Raw genomic sequence first — 24390 nt, 5'->3', positions numbered from 1 at the left:
CACCTGTCCCCAGTCTCGGCAGAGTAGGGCTGATCTTTACAGAAAGATGGTGAGGGAGTACGTAGCTGACCATACCATCGTCCTAAATGATCACACAGCTCCCTACAACTACTGGGTTTCAAAGCTGGACATGTGGCACGAACTGGCGCTCTACGCCTTGGAGGTTCTTGCCTGCCCTGCCGCTAGCGTCTTGTCCGAGCGGGTTTTCAGTGCAGCTGGTGGCATCATCACCGATAAGCGTACACGCCTGTCGACTGACAGCGCTGACAGGCTGACGCTTATTAAAATGAATAAAGGCTGGATTTCTCAGAATTTCCAATCTCCACCAGGTGAAGGAAGCTCAACCTGAATAATTGATCCACTCCTCCTCCTCCTCCTCATTTTCCTCCTTCTCCTCCTCTTTGTACAGTAAAGCAGAGGAAAATGGCTATTTTTTGACAGGGCCCACTGGCTCTTGCTATAGTACTTCATGCATTTAATTTTTCTGGAGGGCCACCTACCCGGTCCTCTGTTTGAAACAATTTTTGTGAGTGCCACATACAGGCACTCAATCTATTCCATTTTTCTGGAGGGCCACCTACCTGCTCCTCAGGTTTGAACAATTTTTGGGACTGCCACATACAGGCACTCAATCTATTCCATTTTACTGGAGGGCCACCTACCTGCTCCTCTGGTTTGAAACATTTTTGGGACTGCCACATACAGGCACTCAATCTATCCCATTTTACTGGAGGGCCACCTACCTGCTCCTCTGGTTTGAAAAATGTTTGGGACTGCCACATACAGGCACTATCCAAATTAAATTGTCTCCATAGCAGCCTCCACACGTTGTCTCCATTGCTACCTCCAAAAGTCGTCCATATAGCTGCCTCCATACATCGTCCCTTTATCAAACGAGGTGTGTCAGGCAGAAATTTGGGTTGTTTTCATGGATTCCACATCAAAGTTGTTAACTTTGTCGCCACCCTGCTGTGTAATCCCCAAAATATACTGGCAAACTTTTACCATTTAGGGATATTATTTCAGCGCTTCTTGCGCATCTGTTTACATTCCCCTCACCCGGCATATCCTAAACTTATAAGAACGCTACTACACTTGATCTTATACAAAAGGTTCTTAGAAGTGCTGTTTGGGGAGTAGCCTAGAGACAGGGGCTTGGATTGGCGAAAGCTCGCCTGGCAGCGGAACGCCAGCTCCATGCGCATCATGCGCTTCTTGCGCATCTGTTTACATTCCCCTCACCCGCCATATCCCAAACTTATAAGAACGCTACTACACTTAACTTGGTGCAGGCTGGGACCGAGTCTGACCCTGGGGCTGGTCATATACTGCCGACGCAGAGAATTGCGGGGCCTACCTCGGTCCAGGTCTCAAAGGCCTACTATACCTCCTCCCACCCCTCCTCCACCTCCTCCTCCTCCTCCGAATTACCATCCGTGGGCATGGCGCCATCAGTCGGTAGCTCTAGGCACAGCAGCAGTGCCGTCGCTAAGCGACAGCAGGCGGTGCTGAAACTGCTGAGCCTAGGCGATAAAAGGCACACCGCCCAAGAGCTATTACAGGGCATTCCACATCAAACTTGTTAACTTTGTCGCCACCCTGCTGTGTAATCCCCAAAATATACTTGCAAACTTTTACCATTTAGGGATATTATTTCAGCGCTTCTTGCGCATCTGTTTACATTCCCCTCACCCGCCATATCCCAAACTTATAAGAACGCTACTACACTTGATCTTATACAAAAGGTTCTTAGAAGTGCTGTTTGGGGAGTAGCCTAGAGACAGGGGCTTGGATTGGCGAAAGCTCGTCTGGCAGCGGAGCGCCAGCTCCATGCCAAGATCCAACTAACATAGTTTTAACTGCAGCACCTTTAATCTACTACTAGTTCACTGCCTCCATACATGGTCCCCTTATCAAACGAGCTGTGTCAGGCAGAATTTTGGGTTGTTTTCATGGCTTCCATGTTAACTTTGTCGCCACCCTGCTGTGTAATCCACAAAATATACTGGCAAACTTTTATCATGTACCGATATTATTTCAGCGCTTCTTGCTCACCTCCTTTGGTTCCTCTCTGCCACCCATTGGTTGGAAGCCTGAGTCCATTTAGGGTATGTCGCCATGACACTCTCTAGCCTGCTGCCGCTGCCTCTGCATGCCGTCCCCTATAGTGTCAGGGTCAATTATTGGATGTTTTAGATGCTATCTAGCTTCATTCTGTCACTCTGTCATGGCCATGCTGTTGCCCATAATTTTGGCATAATGGTGCGATTATGCAGCCTCAGAGGCATCCATGCATGCTGCCCCTGCTGTTTCCTGTCCATTTCCGTGGTGTTTCCATCCTTTTCTGAGGTTCCCAGGTGTTTGGCCAAGCTTCCCTGTGCAGAGCCTTGGTCCCCTTGAAAAATGCTCGAGTCTCCCAATGACTTCAATGGGGTTCGTTATTCGAGACGAGCACTCGAGCATCGGGAAAAGTTCGTCTCGAATAACGAGTACCCGAGCATTTTAGTGTTCGCTCATCTCTAGTGTATATACAGCCCCATGCACATGACCGTATAAAAACAGGCGTATGTACAGACCCATGCACATGACCGTATAAAATCGGGCGTATATACAGCCCCATGCACATGACCGTATAAAAACGGGCGCATATACAGCCCCATGCACATGACCGTATAAAAACGGGTGTATATACAGCCCAATGCACATGACCGTATAAAAACGGGTGTATATACAGCCCCATGCACATGACCATATAAAAACGGGTGTATATACAGCCCCATGCACATGACCGTATAAAAACGGGTGTATATACAGCCCCATGCACATGACCGTATAAAAACGGGCGTATGTACAGCCCCATGCACATGACCATATAAAAACGGGTGTATATACAGCCCCATGCACATGACCATATAAAAACGGGTGTATATACAGCCCCATGCACATGACCGTATAAAATCGGGCGTATATACAGCCCCATGCACATGACCGTATAAATATCGGGCGTATATACAGCCCCATGCACATGACCGTATAAAAAAGGGTGTATATACAGCCCCATGCACATGACCGTATAAAAACGGGCGTATATACAGCCCCATGCACATGACCGTATAAAAACGGGCGTATGTACAGCCCCATGCACATGACCGTATAAAATCAGGCGTATATACAGCCCCATGCACATGACCGTATAAAAACAGGCGTATGTACAGCCCCATGTACATGACTGTATAAAAACGGGTGTATATACAGCCCCATGCACATGACCGTATAAAAACGGGTGTATATACAGCCCCATGCACATGACCGTATAAAAACGGGTGTATATACAGCCCCATGCACATGACTGTATATAAACGGGTGTATATACAGCCCCATGCACATGACCGTATAAAAACGGGCGTATGTACAGCCCCATGCACATGACCGTATAAAAACGGGCGTATATACAGCCCCATGCACATGACCGTATAAAAACGGGCGTATATACAGCCCCATGCACATGACCATATAAAAACCGGTGTATATACAGCCCCATGCACATGACCGTATAAAAACGGGTGTATATACAGCCCCATGCACATGACCGTATAAAAACAGGCGTATGTACAGACCCATGCACATGACCGTATAAAATCGGGCGTATATACAGCCCCATGCACATGACCGTTTAAAAACAGGCATATATACAGCCCCATGCACATGACCGTATAAAAACAGGCATATATACAGCCTCATGCACATGACCGTATAAAAACGGGCGCATATACAGCCCCATGCACATGACCGTATAAAATCGGGCGTATATACAGCCCCATGCACATGACCGTATAAAAACGGGCGTATATACAGCCCCATGCACATGACCGTATAAAAACGGGCGCATATACAGCCCCATGCACATGACCGTATAAAAACGGGTGTATATACAGCCCAATGCACATGACCGTATAAAAACGGGTGTATATACAGCCCCATGCACATGACCGTATAAAAACGGGCGTATGTACAGCCCCATGCACATGACCATATAAAAACAGGCGTATATACAGCCCCATGCACATGACCATATAAAAACAGGCGTATATACAGCCCCATGCACATGACCGTATAAAAACGGGCGTATATACAGCCCCATGCACATGACCGTATAAAAACGGGCGTATATACAGCCCCATGCACATGACCATATAAAAACGGGCGTATATACAGCCCCATGCACATGACCGTATAAAAACAGGCGTATATACAGCCCCATGCACATGACCGTATAAAAACGGGCGTATATACAGCCCCATGCACATGACCGTATAAAAACGGGCGTATATACAGCCCCATGCACATGACCATATAAAAACGGGCGTATATACAGCCCCATGCACATGACCGTATAAAAACAGGCGTATATACAGCCCCATGCACATGACCATATAAAATCGGGCGTATATACAGCCCCATGCACATGACCGTATAAAATCGGGCGTATATACAGCCCCATGCACATGACCATATAAAAACAGGTGTATATACAGCCCCATGCACATGACCGTATAAAATCGGGCGTATATACAGTCCCATGCACATGACCGTATAAAAACAGGCGTATATACAGCCCCATGCACATGACCGTATAAAAACAGGCGTATATACTTTACATCAACACCCTATAAAACCCATAACAACAAATTATTTTACACGCGCAGAACACTGAAAACCAATCACAGCATTTATTTTATATTACTATATTACTTATATATCATTCTCTCAAAACATAAAATATAAGACGGTCGGCACTTTTTAAACTCATTTCTTATTAATGATCTCATAAGTCAGATCACAAATCAAGCATGAACATTGTCTAGTGAACAAGTGTCCTGACATGCCAAGACAATCAGCATCAGAAGACATTTTAGTACAGGCTAAGGCGACGTGCACACTGCCGTTGACCACTGGACCGTAGTACCCCATAATACCGTAGTACCCCATAATACCGTAGTACCCCATAATACCGTAGTATCCCATAATACCGTAGTATCCCATAATACCGTAGTACCCCATAATACCATAGTACCATATAATACCGTAGTACCCCATAATACCGTAGTACCCTATAATACCGTAGTACCCCATAATACCGTAGTACCCTATAATACCGTAGTACCCCATAATACCGTAGTATCCCATAATACCGTAGTATCCCATAATACCGTAGTACCCCATAATACCATAGTACCATATAATACCGTAGTACCCCATAATACCGTAGTACCCTATAATACCGTAGTACCCCATAATACCGTAGTACCCCATAATACCATAGTACCATATAATACCGTAGTACCCCATAATACCGTAGTACCCTATAATACCGTAGTACCCCATAATACCATAGTACCATATAATACCGTAGTACCCCATAATACCGTAGTACCCTATAATACCGTAGTACCCCATAATACCGTAGTACCCCATAGTACCATAGTACCCCATAATACCGTAGTACCCTATAATACCGTAGTACCCCATAATACCGTAGTACCCCATAATATCATAGTACCCCATAATACCGTAGTACCCTATAATACCGTAGTACCCCATAATACCGTAGTACCCCATAGTACCGTAGTATCCCATAGTACCGTAGTATCCCATAGTACCGTAGTATCCCATAGTACCGCAGTACCCCATAGTACCATAGTACCGTAGCACCCCATAGTACCGTAGTATCCCATAGTACCGCAGTACCCCATAGTACCATAGCACCGTAGCACCCCATAGTACCATAGTATCCCATAATACCGTAGTACCCCATAGTACCGTAGTATCCCATAGTACCGTAGTACCCCATAGTACCATAGTACCCCATACTACCGTAGCACCCCATAGTACCGTAGTACCCCATAGTACCGTAGTACCCCATAATACCGTAGTACCCAATAGTACCGTAGCACCCCATTATACCGTAGCACCCCATAGTACCGTAGTACCCCATAGTACCGTAGTACCCCATAATTCCATAATACCCCATAGTACCGTAATACCCCATAGTACCGTAGTACCCCATAATACCGTAGCACCCCATAGTACCGTAGTACCCCATAGTACCGTAGTACCCCATAATTCCATAGTACCCCATAGTACCGTAGTACCCCATAGTACCGTAGTACCAAAGTACCGAAGTACCCCATAGTACCGTAGCAGCATAGTACCCCATAGTACCGCAGTACCCCATAGTACCGTAGTACCATAGTACCGTAGTACCCCATAGTACCGAAGTATCCCAAAGTACCGTAGTACCCCATACAACCGTAGTACCCCATAGTACCGTAGTACCCCATAAAACCGTAGTACCCCATAGTACCATAGTACCCCATAAAACCGTAGTACCCCATAGTACCGTAGTATCCAATAGTACCGTAGTACCCCATAGTCCCATAGTACCCCATAATACCGTAGTACCCCATAGTACCGTAGCACCCCATAATACCGTAGTACCCCAAAGTACCCCATAATACCATAGTACCCCATAGTACCATAGTACCCCATAGTACCGTAGTACCATAGTACCGTAGTACCCCATAATACCATAGTACCCCATAATACCATAGTACCCCATAGTACCATAGTACCCCATAGTACCGTAGTACCATAGTACCGTAGTACCCCATAATACCGTAGTACCCCATAATACCATAGTACCCCATAGTACCATAGTACCCCATAGTACCGTAGTACCATAGTACCGTAGTACCCCATAATACCGTAGTACCATAGTACCGTAGTACCCCATAGTACCGTAGTACCCCATAGTACCGAAGTATCCCATAGTACCGTAGTATCCCATAATACCGAAGTACCCCATAGTACCGTAGTATCCCATAGTACCATAGTACTGTAGTATCCCATAATACCATAGTACCCCATAGTTACGTAGTACCCCATAGTACCGTAGTACCCCATAGTACCGTAGTATCCCATTATACCGTAGTACCCCATAGTACCATAGTATCCCATAGTACCCCATAGTACCGTAGTATCCCATAGTACCGTAGTACCCCATAGTACCGTAGTACCTCATAGTACCGTAGCACCCCATAGTACCATAGTACCCCATAGTACCGTAGCACCCCATAATACCATAGCACCCCATAATACCGTAGTACCCCATAGTACCGTAGTACCCCATAGTACCGTAGTACCCCATAGTACCGTAGCACCCCATAGTACCTTAGTACCCCATAGTACCGTAGCACCCCATAGTACCGTAGTACCATAGTACCGTAGTACCCCATAATACCGTAGTACCATAGTACCTTAGTACCCCATAAAACCGTAGTATCCATAAGTACCGTAGTACCCCATAGTACCGTAGTATCCCATAGTACTGTAGTACCCCATAATACCGTAGTACCCCATAGTCACATAGTACCCCATAATACCGTAGTATCACATAGTACCGTAGTACCCCATAGTACCATAGTATCCCATAGTACCGTAGTATCCCATAGTACCGTAGTACCATAGTACCGTAGTATCCCATAGTACCGTAGTATCCCATAGTACCGTAGTATCCCATAGTACCGTAGTACCATAGTACCGTAGTACCCCATAGTACCGTAGTATCCCATAGTACCGGAGTATCCCATAGTACCGTAGTACCATAATACTGTAGTACCCCATAGTACCGTAGTATCCCATAGTACCGTAGTACCATAGTACTGTAGTATCCCATAGTACCATAGTATCCCATAGTACCGTAGTACCATAATACCGTAGTACCCCATAGTACTGTAGTATCCCATAGTACCATAGTATCCCATAGTACCGTAGTACCATAATACCGTAGTACCCCATAATACCGTAGTACCCCATAGTCACATAGTACCCCATAATACCGTAGTATCACATAGTACCGTAGTACCCCATAGTACCATAGTATCCCATAGTACCGTAGTATCCCATAGTACCGTAGTACCATAGTACCGTAGTATCCCATAGTACCGTAGTATCCCATAGTACCATAGTATCCCGTAGTACCCCATAGTACCGTAGTACCCCATAGTACCGTAGTATCCCATAGTACCGTAGTACCATAGTACCGTAGTACCCCATAGTACCGTAGTATCCCATAGTACCGGAGTATCCCATAGTACCGTAGTACCATAATACTGTAGTACCCCATAGTACCGTAGTATCCCATAGTACCGTAGTACCATAGTACTGTAGTATCCCGTAGTACCGTAGTACCCCATAGTCCCATAGTACCCCATAATACCGTAGTACCCCATAGTACCGTAGTATCCCGTAGTACCGTAGTATCCCATAGTACCGTAGTACCATAGTACCATAGTATCCCGTAGTATCCCATAGTACCGTAGTACCATAGTACTGTAGTATCCGTAGTACCGTAGTACCCCATAGTACCGTAGTATCCCATAGTACCGTAGTATCCCATAGTACCGTAGTATCCCATAATACCGTAGTACCATAATACTGTAGTACATCATAGTACCGTAGTATCCCATTGTACCGTAGTACCATAGTACCGTAGTATCCCATAGTACCGTAGTATCCCATAGTACCGTAGTACCATAATACCGTAGTACCCCATAGTACCGTAGTATCCCATAGTACCGTAGTATCCCATAGTACCGTAGTACCATAATACCGTAGTACCCCATAGTACCGTAGTATCTCATAGTACCATAGTACCGTAGTATCCCATAGTACCGTAGTACCCCATAGTCCCATAGTACCCCATAATACCGTAGTACCCCATAGTACCGTAGTATCCCGTAGTACCGTAGTACCCCATAGTACCGTAGTACCATAGTATTGTAGTACCCCATAGTACCGTAGTACCTTAGTACTGTAGTTCCCCATAGTACCGTAGTATCCCGTAGTACCGTAGTACCCCATAGTACCGTAGTACCATAGTATTGTAGTACCCCATAGTACCGTAGTACCATAGTATTGTAGTACCATAGTACCGTAGTACCATAGTACCCCATAGTACCGTAGTACCATAGTACCGTAGTACCCCATAATACCGTAGCACAGCGGGCACACGGCGGCACGCGGGGAGAAGAGGAGGAGGTGAGCGCTGCTCACCCCCGGCCCTCTCCATAGGAACATATGGCGCACGGCGCCGTAACACGAGAAGAGATAAGACATGTCCTATCTTTTCCCGGGCTACGGATCGGTACATGTGCTGCACCGTACCACTCCCATACAGGGCTGTGAGCCGATAGAAGTGTATGGGGGACGTATATCGGCCGTATATACGTGCCCCATACGTATGTGTGAATGTAGCCTAAAGTAAACATAACATACTTGCTACTTTCTGGATCACTTTCAGCGGAGGGAAGAGAAAGGGCACGCTCAGTTATTGCGCTGCGCGTCATTGCGCACCACCACAGGGCATCAGAGGGTAAGTCAGGAGTCCGCTTCCTAATTACAGCTTCTAAGTCATCAGGCCAAGTTTCTAATAGCCGCTGTGAGGTTTGGCGGCTCTGGGACCGTATCAGTCGATTCGCACCATCTGTCCCATATTTTGGGCACTTTCTATGTTTGTAAACCACCTTTTCATATGGTATGATGGTATTAAAGAGAACCTACCACCCCGATTGTACCTATAAAGGTAGATCGAGGTGGTAGGTGGATGAATGGGACGTGAGGAGAGACCTTTTTTGGGCTAAACCTCACGTCCCGGGGGTCTTTTAGAAAACTTTATTGCAGGTATATGCTAATTTTTTTATGCGGCTACCGGGGCGTGGAGTAGCTGTGACTAGTAGCCTCATGTCCGGCTACTCCACGCCCCGGTAGCCGCATAAAAAAATTAGCATATACCTGCAATAAAGTTTTCTAAAAGACCCCCGGGACGTGAGGTTTAGCCCAAAAAAGGTCTCTCCTCACGTTCCATTCATCCACCTACCACCGATCTACCTTTACAGGTACAATCGGGGTGGTAGGTGCCCTTTAACTAAATTCTCCCACATACTGCAGGTGGGAGGCCTAGAATCCATCCATCTTAATACAATGGATTTCCTGGCTAAGAACAAGGTCTCTCGCGTGGTGGACCCAGAGCTCCTCGTCCAGCAAGCCGAATAGACACACCTCCGGAGAGTGCGGAATGAGCCTCTCCATTACCCAGGATAGTAAGGCAAGGACCTCCGACTAGAAACTCTGTGTAGTGGGGCACTCCCATATCATGTGGTGGGGCATCTATGGCATTCTGGGGGTCCGGTAACTTTGGTGTATAATGTGCAGTTGTATCATCTTGTTATGTGCAGACCTCTGTATCCAGATTAGGCATTGATGTATCCATTTCTCCGGCCTGCAGTGGCATGGAGGATGCTCTTGCATTAAGTGCGAGTATATTAGGGAAATAAGCCCAGCTGAGCCCTGGCAGCGGATATTTGGAAATATCTGTATTGGGAAACTGAGCAGACAGGGCATGGCAGAGTCGTAAGTATCTATAAAACTGCCTGTGGGGTATTTCACAGCATTCCCATAGGGCATTGGTGGCGAACCTATGGCACGGGTGCCAGAGGTGGCACTCAGAGGCATTTCTGTGGGCACTCACACCATCGCTCCAGGACAGAGTTCACCAAATAGGACCAAATCCACCTGCAGTCCCAGGCAACATTTCCCAAAGCGACATTTCATTGGCTGTTTGGAACTGCCTGAAAAGCGAGAAGGTGCCGACAGAACTGCAATGTCTTTGGAGGTCCTGCTGCTGGACCCACCATTCTTCTACAGTGAGACCCTGGAGAGAAGCTACAATGATGTCTGAATTTGCCTTCCTTCTTTCAACTGTATTAGTGGCCTCAGAGGTCGATACGATTGAAAGATGAGGAAGAACAGGGAGCAATAAGTTACTGCTTAACACGCCATGTTGGCACTTTGCGGTAAATAAGTGGGTTCTGGTTGTAGTTTGGGCACTCGGTCTCTAGAAGGTTCCCCATCACTGCCGTAGGGAATCAAAGGATATGAGTAGGTCATCAAGTGTCTCCCAGTCCCGACCAGAATTGACCCTCTTGCAGATGGGCTAAGTGTGGAAGTGAGATGTTACCCCATAATGGAGTTTGAGCTATGATGCAACGGTAGGCGCTGTTATAGAAACTCTTCATCCAAAGGTAAAACGGCTCGGAACTGCCCTATGCTTATCTGGACTCCCAGATGGCAAGTCGGCCAGACGAGAAAGGCACTAATCTCTGATCTCCATTTTTCCGCCAGCTGTAACTACAAAACACAGAATTTCCAAAAACAGTAAAACAAAACATTAAATTATGGAGGGAGGGACTGCTTCTTGTGTGCCGCAGTCCAGAGAGGAAGAAGGACGGGGGAGGAGGTAAGTGCACTGCAGCAAACCTCCTCCCCTTAAAGTGAAAATTTAGGTCATTAACCCCTGCGTCTACAGCATCCTCCACCAGTCCAGGTGCACCCTCCGTAAACCGTCGGCATATGGGCTGTGCACTGTATGCTGCCGTATATACCTGCAGTATCCTGAACCAGTGGGAGGAGCTTTCTGTCATCCAGGCAATAGTCATCAGCCGTCATCTGCCAGCCCACCATATTTTTTATGGATACGGTACAGATACGGTGCAATACGTATTTACGGGCCAGAGCACAGCCGTATATACAGAACGGGAAAGACCATGGAGTCGTGTGAATGAGGCCTAAACTATAGCATCTCAGTATTTTATCACCGTTTCACGCCTTCTGCAAAGCATTTTGGTTTTCTATATACACGGCCGCGCACCCTGAATAAAGTGCGATTGGGTGCAGTTACGAGCTTGAGTGGAGTTGTCTTTCTGTTATACTCCGGGGGCCGGCGGCCGTCTTATTCTCCCCTGTAACAATTAATTTGGGGATAAAATCTCTACTAACATGAAGGACAATGGGGGTCATTTACTAAGGGTCTGAATAACGTTTTTCCACCGGGTTTCCTGAATTTTTTCCGATTTGCGAAAAATTGCCCCCGGGATTTTGGCGCACGCGATCGGATTGTGGTGCATCGGCGCCAGCTTTCACGCCACAGAAATCTGAGGGGCGTGGCCGTCGGAAAACCCGACAGATTTGGAAAAACCGCGGAATTTTAAAAAAATATTTGTGTTGCAAAAATAGCACTTACATGCACCGAGACGGAGAAGGTGATTGCCAGCGGACTTCAGCGCAGCAGCGACACCTGGTGGACATCGGGCGCATGAACTTAGAGAATCCCGGCAGACCCGAATCTGCATCAGAGAGCGAACCGCTGGATCGCGACTGGACCGGGTAAGTAAATGTGCCCCACAGTGTCATGGAAAAACAGTCTCAAAATCTTAAAAAGTTTCTGCATCTCATTTGTGTCACACGCAACCATTTTGTGGCGCAGCTGCACTAGTCCTCATGCAACACAAGTTTCTGCACTGAAGGGGGCGCTCTGGTGCTCAGTCGGACCATGCACCAGATTTATCATGCAAAAACAGACAGAAAAGTGTGGCACGCCCCATGTTACAAGGGCATCAAAAACAAAGTTGGTGCACTTGGTCCGGGTAGTGCAGGGGGCAAAAAATTCATAAGAAAAAGGGCACCATAAATCCTGAATTTGGCGCCCCCTGCACACTACACAGGCAACTGCACATAGTACACCCCCTACACATTACACAGGCAACTGCACATAGTACACACACTGCACATAGTACACCCCCTGCACATAGTACACCCCCTGCACATAGTACACACCCTGCACATAGTACACACTGCACATAGTACACTCCCTGCACATAGTACACACCCCCTGCACATAGTACACACTGCACATAATACACATCCTGCACATAGTACACAGTGCACATAGTACATAACCTGCACATAGTACATACTGCACATAGTACACCCCCTGCACATAGTACACACTGCACATAGTACACCCCCTGCACATAGTACACACCCTGCACATAGTACGCACCCCCTGCACATAGTACACACCGCACATAGTACAGCCCCTGCACATAGTACACACCCTGCACATAGTATACACCCTGCACATAAGACACCCTCTGCACATAGTACACACACCGCACATAGTATACACCCTGCACATAAGACACCCCCTGCACATAGTACACACACCCTGCATATAGTACACACCCTGCACATAGTACACCCCCTGCACATAATACACCCCCTGCACATAATACACCCCCTGCACATAGTACACACCCTGCACATAGTACACCCCCTGCACATAGTACACCCCCTGCACATAGCACGCCCCCTGCACATAGCACGCCACCTGCACATAGTACACCCGGCACATAGTACACTACCCCTGCACATAGCACGCCCCCTGCACATAGTACTCTCCCCCTGCACATAGTCCACACTCCCCTGCACATAGTACACACCCTGCACATAGTCCACATTCCCCTGCACATAGTCCACATTCCCCTGCATATAGTCCACATTCCCCTGCACATAGTCCACACTCCCCTGCACATAGTACAATCCCTGCACATAGTACACCCCCTGCACATAGTACACACCCCCTGCACATAGTACAATCCCTGCACATAGTACACACCCTGCACATAGTACACACCCTGCACATAGTACACCCCCCTGCACATAGTACACATTGCACATAGTACACACCCTGCACATAGTACACATCCTGAACATAGAACACACCTCCTGCACATACTACAAACCCCCTACACATAGTACACCCCCCTGCACATAGTACACCCCCTGCACATAGTACACACCCCCTGCACATGGTACACACCCTGCACATAGTACACACCCCTGCACATAGTACACACTGCACATAATACACCCCCTGCACATAGAACACACCTCCGTCACATACTACAAACCCCCTACACATAGTACGCCCCCTGCACATGGTACACACCCTGCAAATAGTACACCCCCCTGCACATAGTACACACCCCCTACACATAGTACATCCCCTGCACATGGTACACACCCTGCACATAGTACACCCCCTGCACATAGTACACCCCCCTGCACATAGTACACACCCCCTGCACATAGTACACCCCCTGCACATAGTACACCCCCTGCACATAGTACACTCCGTGCACATAGTACACCCCCTGCACATAGTACAACCCCTGCATATAGTAAACCCCCTGCACATAGTAAACCCCCTGCACATAGTACACCCCCTGCACATAGTACACACACCCTGCACATAGTACACACCCCTGCACATAGTACACACAGCACATAGTACACACACCCTGCACATAGCACACAGGACCCTGCACATAGTACACCCCCTGCACATAGTACAACCCCTGCACATAGTAAACCCCCTGCACATAGTACACCCCCTGCACATAGTACACACACCCTGCACATAGTACACACCCCTGCACATAGTACACACCCCCCTGCACATAGTACACACTGCACATAGTAAACACACCCTGCACATAGCACACAGGAGCCTGCACATAGTACACCCCCTGCACATAGTACATACCCTGCACATAGTACACCCCCTGCACATAGTACACACCCTGCACATTGTACACACCCCCTGCACATTGTACACACCCCTGCACATAGTACACCCCCCTGCACATAGTACACACTGCACATAGTACACACACCCTGCACATAGCACACAGGACCCTGCACATAGTACACCCCCTGCACATAGTACAACCCCTGCACATAGTAAACCCCCTGCACATAGTACACCCCCTGCACATAGTACACACACCCTGCACATAGTACACACCCCTGCACATAGTACACACCCCCCTGCACATAGTACACACCCCCCTGCACATAGTACACACTGCACATAGTAAACACACCCTGCACATAGCACACAGGAGCCTGCACATAGTACACCCCCTGCACATAGTACATACCCTGCACATAGTACACCCCCTGCACATAGTACACACCCTGCACATTGTACACACTGCATATAGTACACCCCCTGCACATAGTACACACTGCACATAGTATACCCCCTGCACATAGTACACCCTCTGCACATAGTACACCCCCTGCACATAGTACACACTGCACATAGTACACCCCCTGCACATAGTACACACTGCACGTAGTACACCCCCTGCACATAGTACACACCCTGCACATAGTATACACCCTGCACATAGTACACACTGCACATAGTATACCCCCTGCACATAGTACACCCTCTGCACATAGTACACCCCCTGCACATAGTACACACTGCACATAGTACACCCCCTGCACATAGTACACACTGCACGTAGTACAACCCCTGCACATAGTACACACCCTGCACATAGTACACCCCCTGCACATAGTACACATGCTCCCTCTATCAATAAGGATACAAGACTTCATGACTTACCTGTAGGGATGACCCTCCCTCTATCAATAAGGATACACGACTTCATGACTTACCTGTAGGGATGACCCTCCCTCTATCAATAAGGATACATGACTTCATGACTTACCTGTACGGATGACCCTCCCTCTATCAATAAGGACACACGACTTCATGACTTACCTGTAGGGATGACCCTCCCACTATCAATAAGGACACACGACTTCATGACATACCTGTAGGGATGACCCACCCTCTATCAATAAGGACACACGACTTCATGACTTACCTGTAGGGATGACCCTCCCTCTATCAATAAGGACACACGACTTCATGACTTACCTGTAGGGATGACCCTCCCTCTATCAATAAGGATACACGACTTCATGACTTACCTGTAGTGATGACCCTCCCTCTATCAATAAGGATACACGACTTCATGACTTACCTGTAGGGATGACCCTCCCACTATCAATAAGGACACACGACTTCATGACATACCTGTAGGGATGACCCACCCTCTATCAATAAGGACACACGACTTCATGACTTACCTGTGGGGATGACCCTCCCTCTATCAATAAGGATACATGACTTCATGACTTACCTGTAGGGATGACCCTCCCTCTATCTATAAGGACACATGACTTAATGACTTACCTGTAGGGATGACCCTCCCTCTATCAATAAGGATACACGACTTCATGACTTACCTGTAGGGATGACCCTCCCTCTATCAATAAGGACACACGACTTCATGACTTACCTGTAGGGATGACCCTCCCTCTATCAATAAGGACACACGACTTCATGACTTACCTGTATTGATGACCCTCCCTCTATCAATAAGGACACACGACTTCATGACTTACCTGTAGGGATGACCCTCCCTCTATCAATAAGGACACACGACTTCATGACATACCTGTAGGGATGACGCTCCCTCTATCAATAAGGACACCCGACTTCATGACTTACCTGTAGGGATGACCCCCCCTCTATCAATAAGGATACACTACTTCATGACTTACCTGTAGGGATGACCCTCCCTCTATCAATAAGGACACACGACTTCATGACTTACCTGTAGGGATGATGCCCCCTCTATCAATAAGGACACACGACTTCATGACTTACCTGTAGGGATGACCCTCCCTCTATCAATAAGGACACACGACTTCATGACTTACCTGTAGGGATGACCCTCCCTCTATCAATAAGGACACAAGACTTCATGACTTACCTGTAGGGATGACCCTCCCTCTATCAATAAGGACACACGACTTCATGACTTACCTGTAGGGATGACCCTCCCTCTATCAATAAGGACACACGACTTCATGACTTACCTGTAGGGATGACGCCCCCTCTATCAATAAGGACACACGACTTCATGACTTACCTGTAGGGATGACCCTCCCTCTATCAATAAGGACACACGACTTCATGACTTACCTGTAGGGATGACCCTCCCTCTATCAATAAGGACACAAGACTTCATGACTTACCTGTAGGGATGACCCTCCCTCTATCAATAAGGACACACGACTTCATGACTTACCTGTAGGGATGACCCTCCCTCTATCAATAAGGACACACGACTTCATGACTTACCTGTAGGGATGACCCTCCCTCTATCAATAAGGATACACGACTTCATGACTTACCTGTAGGGATGACCCTCCCTCTATCACTAAGGATACACTACTTCATGACTTACCTGTAGGGATGACCCTCCCTCTATCAATAAGGATACAAGACTTCATGACTTACCTGTAGGGATGACCCTCCCTCTATCAATAAGGATACAAGACTTCATGACTTACCTGTAGGGATGACCCTCCCTCTATCAATAAGGACACAAGACTTCATGACTTACCTGTAGGGATGACCCTCCCTCTATCACTAAGGATACACTACTTCATGACTTACCTGTAGGGATGACCCTCCCTCTATCAATAAGGACACACGACTTCATGACTTACCTGTAGGGATGACCCTCCCTCTATCAATAAGGACACACAACTTCATGACTTACCTGTAGGGATGACCCTCCCTCTATTAATAAGGACACATGACTTCATGACTTACCTGTAGGGATGACCCTCCCTCTATTAATAAGGACACATGACTTCATGACTTACCTGTAGGGATGACCCCCCCTCTATCAATAAGGACACATGACTTCATGACTTACCTGTAGGGATGACCCTCCCTCTATTAATAAGGACACATGACTTCATGACTTACCTGTAGGGATGACCCTCCCTCTATCAATAAGGATACAAGACTTCATGACTTACCTGTAGGGATGACCCTTCCTCTATCAATAAGGACACACGACTTCATGACTTACCTGTAGGGATGACCCTCCTTCTATCAATAAGGACACACGACTTCATGACTTACCTGTAGGGATGACCCTCCCTCTATCAATAAGGACACACGACTTCATGACTTACCTGTAGGGATGACCCTCCCTCTATCAATAAGGACACACGACTTCATGACTTACCTGTAGGGATGACCCTCCCTCTATCAATAAGGACACACGACTTCATGACTTACCTGTAGGGATGACCCTCCCTCTATCAATAAGGACACACGACTTCATGACTTACCTGTAGGGATGACCCTCCCTCTATTAATAAGGATACAAGACTTCATGACTTACCTGTAGGGATGACCCTCCCTCTATCAATAAGGATACACGACTTCATGACTTACCTGTAGGGATGACCCTCCCTCTATCAATAAGGACACATGACTTCATGACTTACCTGTAGGGATGACCCCCCCTCTATCAATAAGGACACATGACTTCATGACTTACCTGTAGGGATGACCCTCCCTCTATTAATAAGGATACAAGACTTCATGACTTACCTGTAGGGATGACCCCCCTCTATCAATAAGGACACATGACTTCATGACTTACCTGTAGGGATGACCCTCCCTCTATTATTAAGGACACATGACTTCATGACTTACCTGTAGGGATGACCCTCCCTCTATTAATAAGGATACAAGACTTCATGACTTACCTGTAGGGATGACCCTCCCTCTATCAATAAGGACACACGACTTCATGACTTACCTGTAGGGATGACCCTCCCTCTATCAATAAGGACACACGACTTCATGACTTACCTGTAGGGATGACCCTCCCTCTATACATAAGGACACACGACTTCATGACTTACCTGTAGGGATGACCCCCCCTCTATCAATAAGGACACACGACTTCATGACTTACATGTAGGGATGACCCTCCCTCTATCAATAAGGACACACGACTTCATGACTTATCTGTAGGGATGACCCTCCCTCTACCAATAAGGACACACGACTTCATGACTTACCTGTAGGGATGACCCTCCCTCTATCAATAAGGACACATGACTTCATGACTTACCTGTAGGGATGACCCTCCCTCTATCAATAAGGACACACGACTTCATGACTTACCTGTAGGGATGACCCTCCCTCTATCAATAAGGATACACGACTTCATGACTTACCTGTAGGGATGACCCTCCCTCTATCAATAAGGACACACGACTTCATGACTTACCTGTAGGGATGACCCTCCCTCTATCAATAAGGACACACGACTTCATGACTTACCTGTAGGGATGACGCTCCCGGGGAGATCCTTCCATGCAAAAGAAATCAGACTCTTTGTGACCCCAATCACGGTCTGTAGTTCTATCAAGAAAAGAAAATTCTCTCAAATTATCCGGCCCTGCATTTCCCTAATCCCAACATAAGAGGGCGACATCTGACAAGTTTCAGCCGCTTTCCAAACCAATACCCCAAATAGCACACAAGAGGGCGCTGCTATACCCTCCTAATAATCCGGGACACTAGTGCTCTCTGAGTGGATACACCAGGGGGTGTCGCTATACCCTCCTAATAATCCGGGACACTATCTAGTGCTCTCTGAGTGGATACACCAGGGGGCGTCGCTATATCCTCCTAATAATCCGGGACACCATCTAGTGCTCTCTGAGTGGATACACCAGGGGGCGCTGCTATACCCTCCTAATAATCCGGGACACCATCTAGTGCTCTCTGAGTGGATTCACCAGGGGGCGACGCTATACCCTCCTAATAATCCGGGACCATACCTAGAACTCTCTGAGTGGATACACCAGGGGGTGTCGCTATACCCTCCTAATAATCCGGGACACCATCTAGTGCTCTCTGAGTGGATACACCAGGGGGTGTCGCTATACCCTCCTAATAATCCGGGACACTATCTAGTGCTCTCTGAGTGGATACACCAGGGGGCGCTGCTATACCCTCCTAATAATCCGGGACACTATCTAGTGCTCTCAGAATGGACACACCATGGGGCATCGCTATAACCTCCTAATAATCCGGGACACTAGTGCTCTCTGAGTGGATACACCAAGGGACGACGCTATATCCTCCTAATAATCCAGGACACCATCTAGTGCTCTCTGAGTGGATACACCAGGGGGCGACGCTATATCCTCCTAATAATCCGGGACACCATCTAGTGCTCTCTGAGTGGATACACCAGGGGGTGTCGCTATACCCTCCTAATAATCCGGGACACTATCTAGTGCTCTCTGAGTGGATACACCAGGGGGCGACGCTATACCCTCCTAATAATCTGGGACACTAGTGCTCTCTGAGTGGATACACGAGGGGGTGACGCTATATCCTCCTAATAATCCGGGACACTATCTAGTACTCTCTGAGTGGATACACCAGGGGACGACGCTATACCCTCCTAATATTCCGGGACACTATCTAGTGCTCGATGAGTGGATACACCAGGGGGTGTCGCTATACCCTCCTAATATTCCGGGACACTATCTAGTGCTCTCTGAGTGGATACACCAGGGGGTGTCACTATATCCTCCTAATAATCCGGGACACCATCTAGTGCTCTCTGAGTGGATACACCAGGGGTTGTCGCTATACCCTCCTAATAATCCGGGACACTATCTAGAGCTCTCTGAGTGGATACACCAGGGGGTGTCGCTATATCCTCCTAATAATCCGAGACACTATCTAGTGCTCTCTGAGTGGATACACCAGGGGGTGTCGCTATACCCTCCTAATAATCCGGGACCATACCTAGAACTCTCTGAGTGGATACACCAGGGGGTGTCGCTATACCCTCCTAATAATCTGGGACACTATCCAGTGCTCTCAGAATGGATACACCATGGGGCATCGCTATAACCTCCTAATAATCCGGGACACTAGTGCTCTCTGAGTGGATACACCAGGGGCGTCGCTATAACCTCCTAATAATCCGGGACACTATCTAGTGCTCTCTGAGTGGATACACCAGGGGACGACGCTATACCCTCCTAATAATCCGGGACAATATCTAGTGCTCTCTGAGTGGATACATCAGGAGGTGTCGCTATACCCTCCTAATAATCCGGGACACTATCTAGTGCTCTATGGGTGGATACACCAGGGTGTGTCGCTATACCCTCCTAATAATCCGGGACACTATCTAGTGCTCTCTGAGTGGATACACCAGGGGGTGTTGCTTTACCCTCCTAATAATCCGGGACACTATCTAGTGCTCTCTGAGTGAATACACCAGGGGTTGTCGCTATACCCTCCTAATAATCCGGGACACTATGTAGTGCTTTCTGAAAGGACACACCAGGGGGTGTCGCTATACCCTCCTAATAATCCGGGACACCATCTAGCGCTCTCTGAGTGGATACACCAGGGGGCGTCGCTATAACCTCCTAATAATCCGGGACACTATCTAGTTCTCCCTGAGTTGATACACCAGGGGACGACGCTATATCCTCCTAATAATCCTGGACACTATCCAGTGCTCTCAGACTGGATACACCATGGGGCATCGCTATAACCTCCTAATAATCCGGGACACTAGTGCTCTCTGAGTGGATACACCAAGGGACGACGCTATATCCTCCTAATAATCCGGGACACTATCTAGTGCTCTCTGAGTGGATACACCAGGGGGTGTCGCTGTACCCTCCTAATAATTCGGGACACTATCTAGTGCTCTCTGAGTGGATACACCAGGGGCGTCGCTATAACCTCCTAATAATCCAGGACACTATCTAGTGCTCTCTGAGTGGATACACCAGGGGGTGTCGCTATACCCTCCTAATAATCGGGGACACTATCTAGTGCTCTCTGAGTGGATACACCAGGGGGTGTCGCTATAAACTCCTAATAATCCGGAACAGTAGTGCTCTCTGAGTGGATACACCAGGGGACGACGCTATATCCTCCTAATAATCCGGGACACTATCTAGTGCTCTCTGAGTGGATACACCAGGGGGTGTCGCTATACCCTCCTAATAATCCGGGACACTATCTAGTGCTTTCTGAGTGGATACACCAGGGGGTGTCGCTATACCCTCCTAATAATCCGGGACACTATCTAGTGCTCTTTGAGTGAATACACCAGGGGTTGTAGCTATACCCTCCTAATAATCCGGGACACTATCTAACGCTCTCTGAGTGGATACACCAGGGGACGACCCTATATCCTCCTAATAATCCGGGACACTATCTAGTGCTCTCTGAGTGGATACACAAGGGGTAGTCGCTATACCCTCCTAATAATCCGGGACACTATCTAGTGCTCTCTGAGTGGATACACCAGGGGGCGTCGCTATACCCTCCTAATAATCCGGGACACTATCTAGTGCTTTCTGAGTGGATACACCAGGGGACGACGTTATATCCTCTTAATAATCCAGGACACTATCTAGTGCTCTCTGAGTGGATACACGAGGGGGTGTCGCTATACCCTCCTAATAGTCTGGGACACTATCTAGTGCTCTCTGAGTGGATACACCAGGGGCGTCGCTATAACCTACTAATAATCCGGGACACTATCTAGTGCTCTCTGAGTGGATACACCAGGGAACGACGCTATACCCTCCTAATAATCCGGGACACTATCTAGTGCTCTCTGAGTGGATACACCAGGGGGCGTCGCTATAACCTCCTAATAATCCGGGACACTATCTAGTTCTCCCTGAGTGGATACACCAGGGGACGACGCTATATCCTCCTAATAATCCTGGACACTATCTAGTGCTCTCTGAGTGGATACACCAGGGGGTGTCGCTATACCCTCCTAATAATCCGGGACACTATCTAGTGCTTTCTGAGTGGATACACCAGGGGACGACGTTATATCCTCCTAATAATCCAGGACACTATCTAGTGCTCTCTGAGTGGATACACGAGGGGGTGTCGCTATACCCTCCTAATAATCCGGGACACTATCTAGTGCTCTCTGAGTGGATACACCAGGGGCGTCGCTATAACCTACTAATAATCCGGGACACTATCTAGTGCTCTCTGAGTGGATACACCAGGGAACGACGCTATACCCTCCTAATAATCCGGGACACTATCTAGTGCTCTCTGAGTGGATACACCATGGGGCGTCGCTATAACCTCCTAATAATCCGGGACACTATCTAGTTCTCCCTGAGTGGATACACCAGGGGACGACGCTAAATCCTCCTAATAATCCTGGACACTATCTAGTGCTCTCTGAGTGGATACACCACGGGGTGTCGCTATACCCTCCTAATAATCCGGGACACTATCTAGTGCTCTCTGAGTGGATACACCAGGGGACGACCCTTTATCCTCCTAATAATCCTGGACACTATCTAGTGCTCCCTGAGTGGATACACCAGGGGGTGTCGCTATACCCTCCTAATAATCCGGGACACTATCCAGTACTCTCAGAATGGATACACCATGGGGCATCGCTATAACCTCCTAATAATCCGGGACACTAGTGCTCTCTGAGTGGATACACTAAGGGACGACGCTATATCCTCCTAATAATCCGGGACACTATCTAGTGCTCTCTGAGTGGATACACCAGGGGGTGTCGCTATACCCTCCTAATAATCCGGGACACTATCTAGTGCTCTCTGAGTGGATACACCAGGGGCGTCGCTATAACCTCCTAATAATCCGGGACACTATCTAGTGCTCTCTGAGTGGATACACCAGGGGGTGTCGCTATACCCTCCTAATAATCCGGGACACTATCTAGTGCTCTCTGAGTGGATACACCAGAGGGAGTCGCTATAAACTCCTAATAATCCGGGACACTAGTGCTCTCTGAGTGGATACACCAGGGGACGACGCTATATCCTCCTAATAATCCGGGACACTATCTAGTGCTCTCTGAGTGGATACACCAGGGGGTGTCGCTATACCCTCCTAATAATCCGGGACACTATCTAGTGCTTTCTGAGTGGATACACCAGGGGGTGTCGCTATACCCTCCTAATAATCCGGGACACTATCTAGTGCTCTCTGAGTGAATACACCAGGGGTTGTAGCTATACCCTCCAAATAATCCGGGACACTATCTAACGCTCTCTGAGTGGATACACCAGGGGACGACCCTGTATCCTCCTAATAATCCGGGACACTATCTAGTGCTCTCTGAGTGGATACACCAGGGGGTGTCGCTATACCCTCCTAATAATCCGGGACACTATCTAGTGCTCTCTGAGTGGATACACCAGGGGGCGTCGCTATACCCTCCTAATAATCCGGGACACTATTTAGTGCTTTCTGAGTGGATACACCAGGGGACGACGTTATATCCTCCTAATAATCCAGGACACTATCTAGTGCTCTCTGAGTGGATACACGAGGGGGTGTCGCTATACCCTCCTAATAATCTAGGACACTATCTAGTGCTCTCTGAGTGGATACACCAGGGGCGTCGCTATAACCTCCTAATTATCCGGGACACTATCTAGTGCTCTCTGAGTGGATACACCAGGGAACGACGCTATACCCTCCTAATAATCCGGGACACTATCTAGTGCTCTCTGAGTGGACACACCAGGGGGCGACGCTATACCCTCCTAATAATCCGGGACACTATCTAGTGCTTTCTGAGTGGATACACCAGGGGGTGTCGCTATACCCTCCTAATAATCCGGGACACTATCTAGTGCTCTCTGAGTGAATACACCAGGGGTTGTAGCTATACCCTCCAAATAATCCGG

Source organism: Engystomops pustulosus, chromosome 2, assembly GCF_040894005.1.
Source record: "Engystomops pustulosus chromosome 2, aEngPut4.maternal, whole genome shotgun sequence".
NCBI lineage: Eukaryota > Metazoa > Chordata > Amphibia > Anura > Leptodactylidae > Engystomops > Engystomops pustulosus.
The sequence above is the reverse complement of the archived record's forward strand: the minus strand, read 5'-3'. Positions refer to the sequence as shown.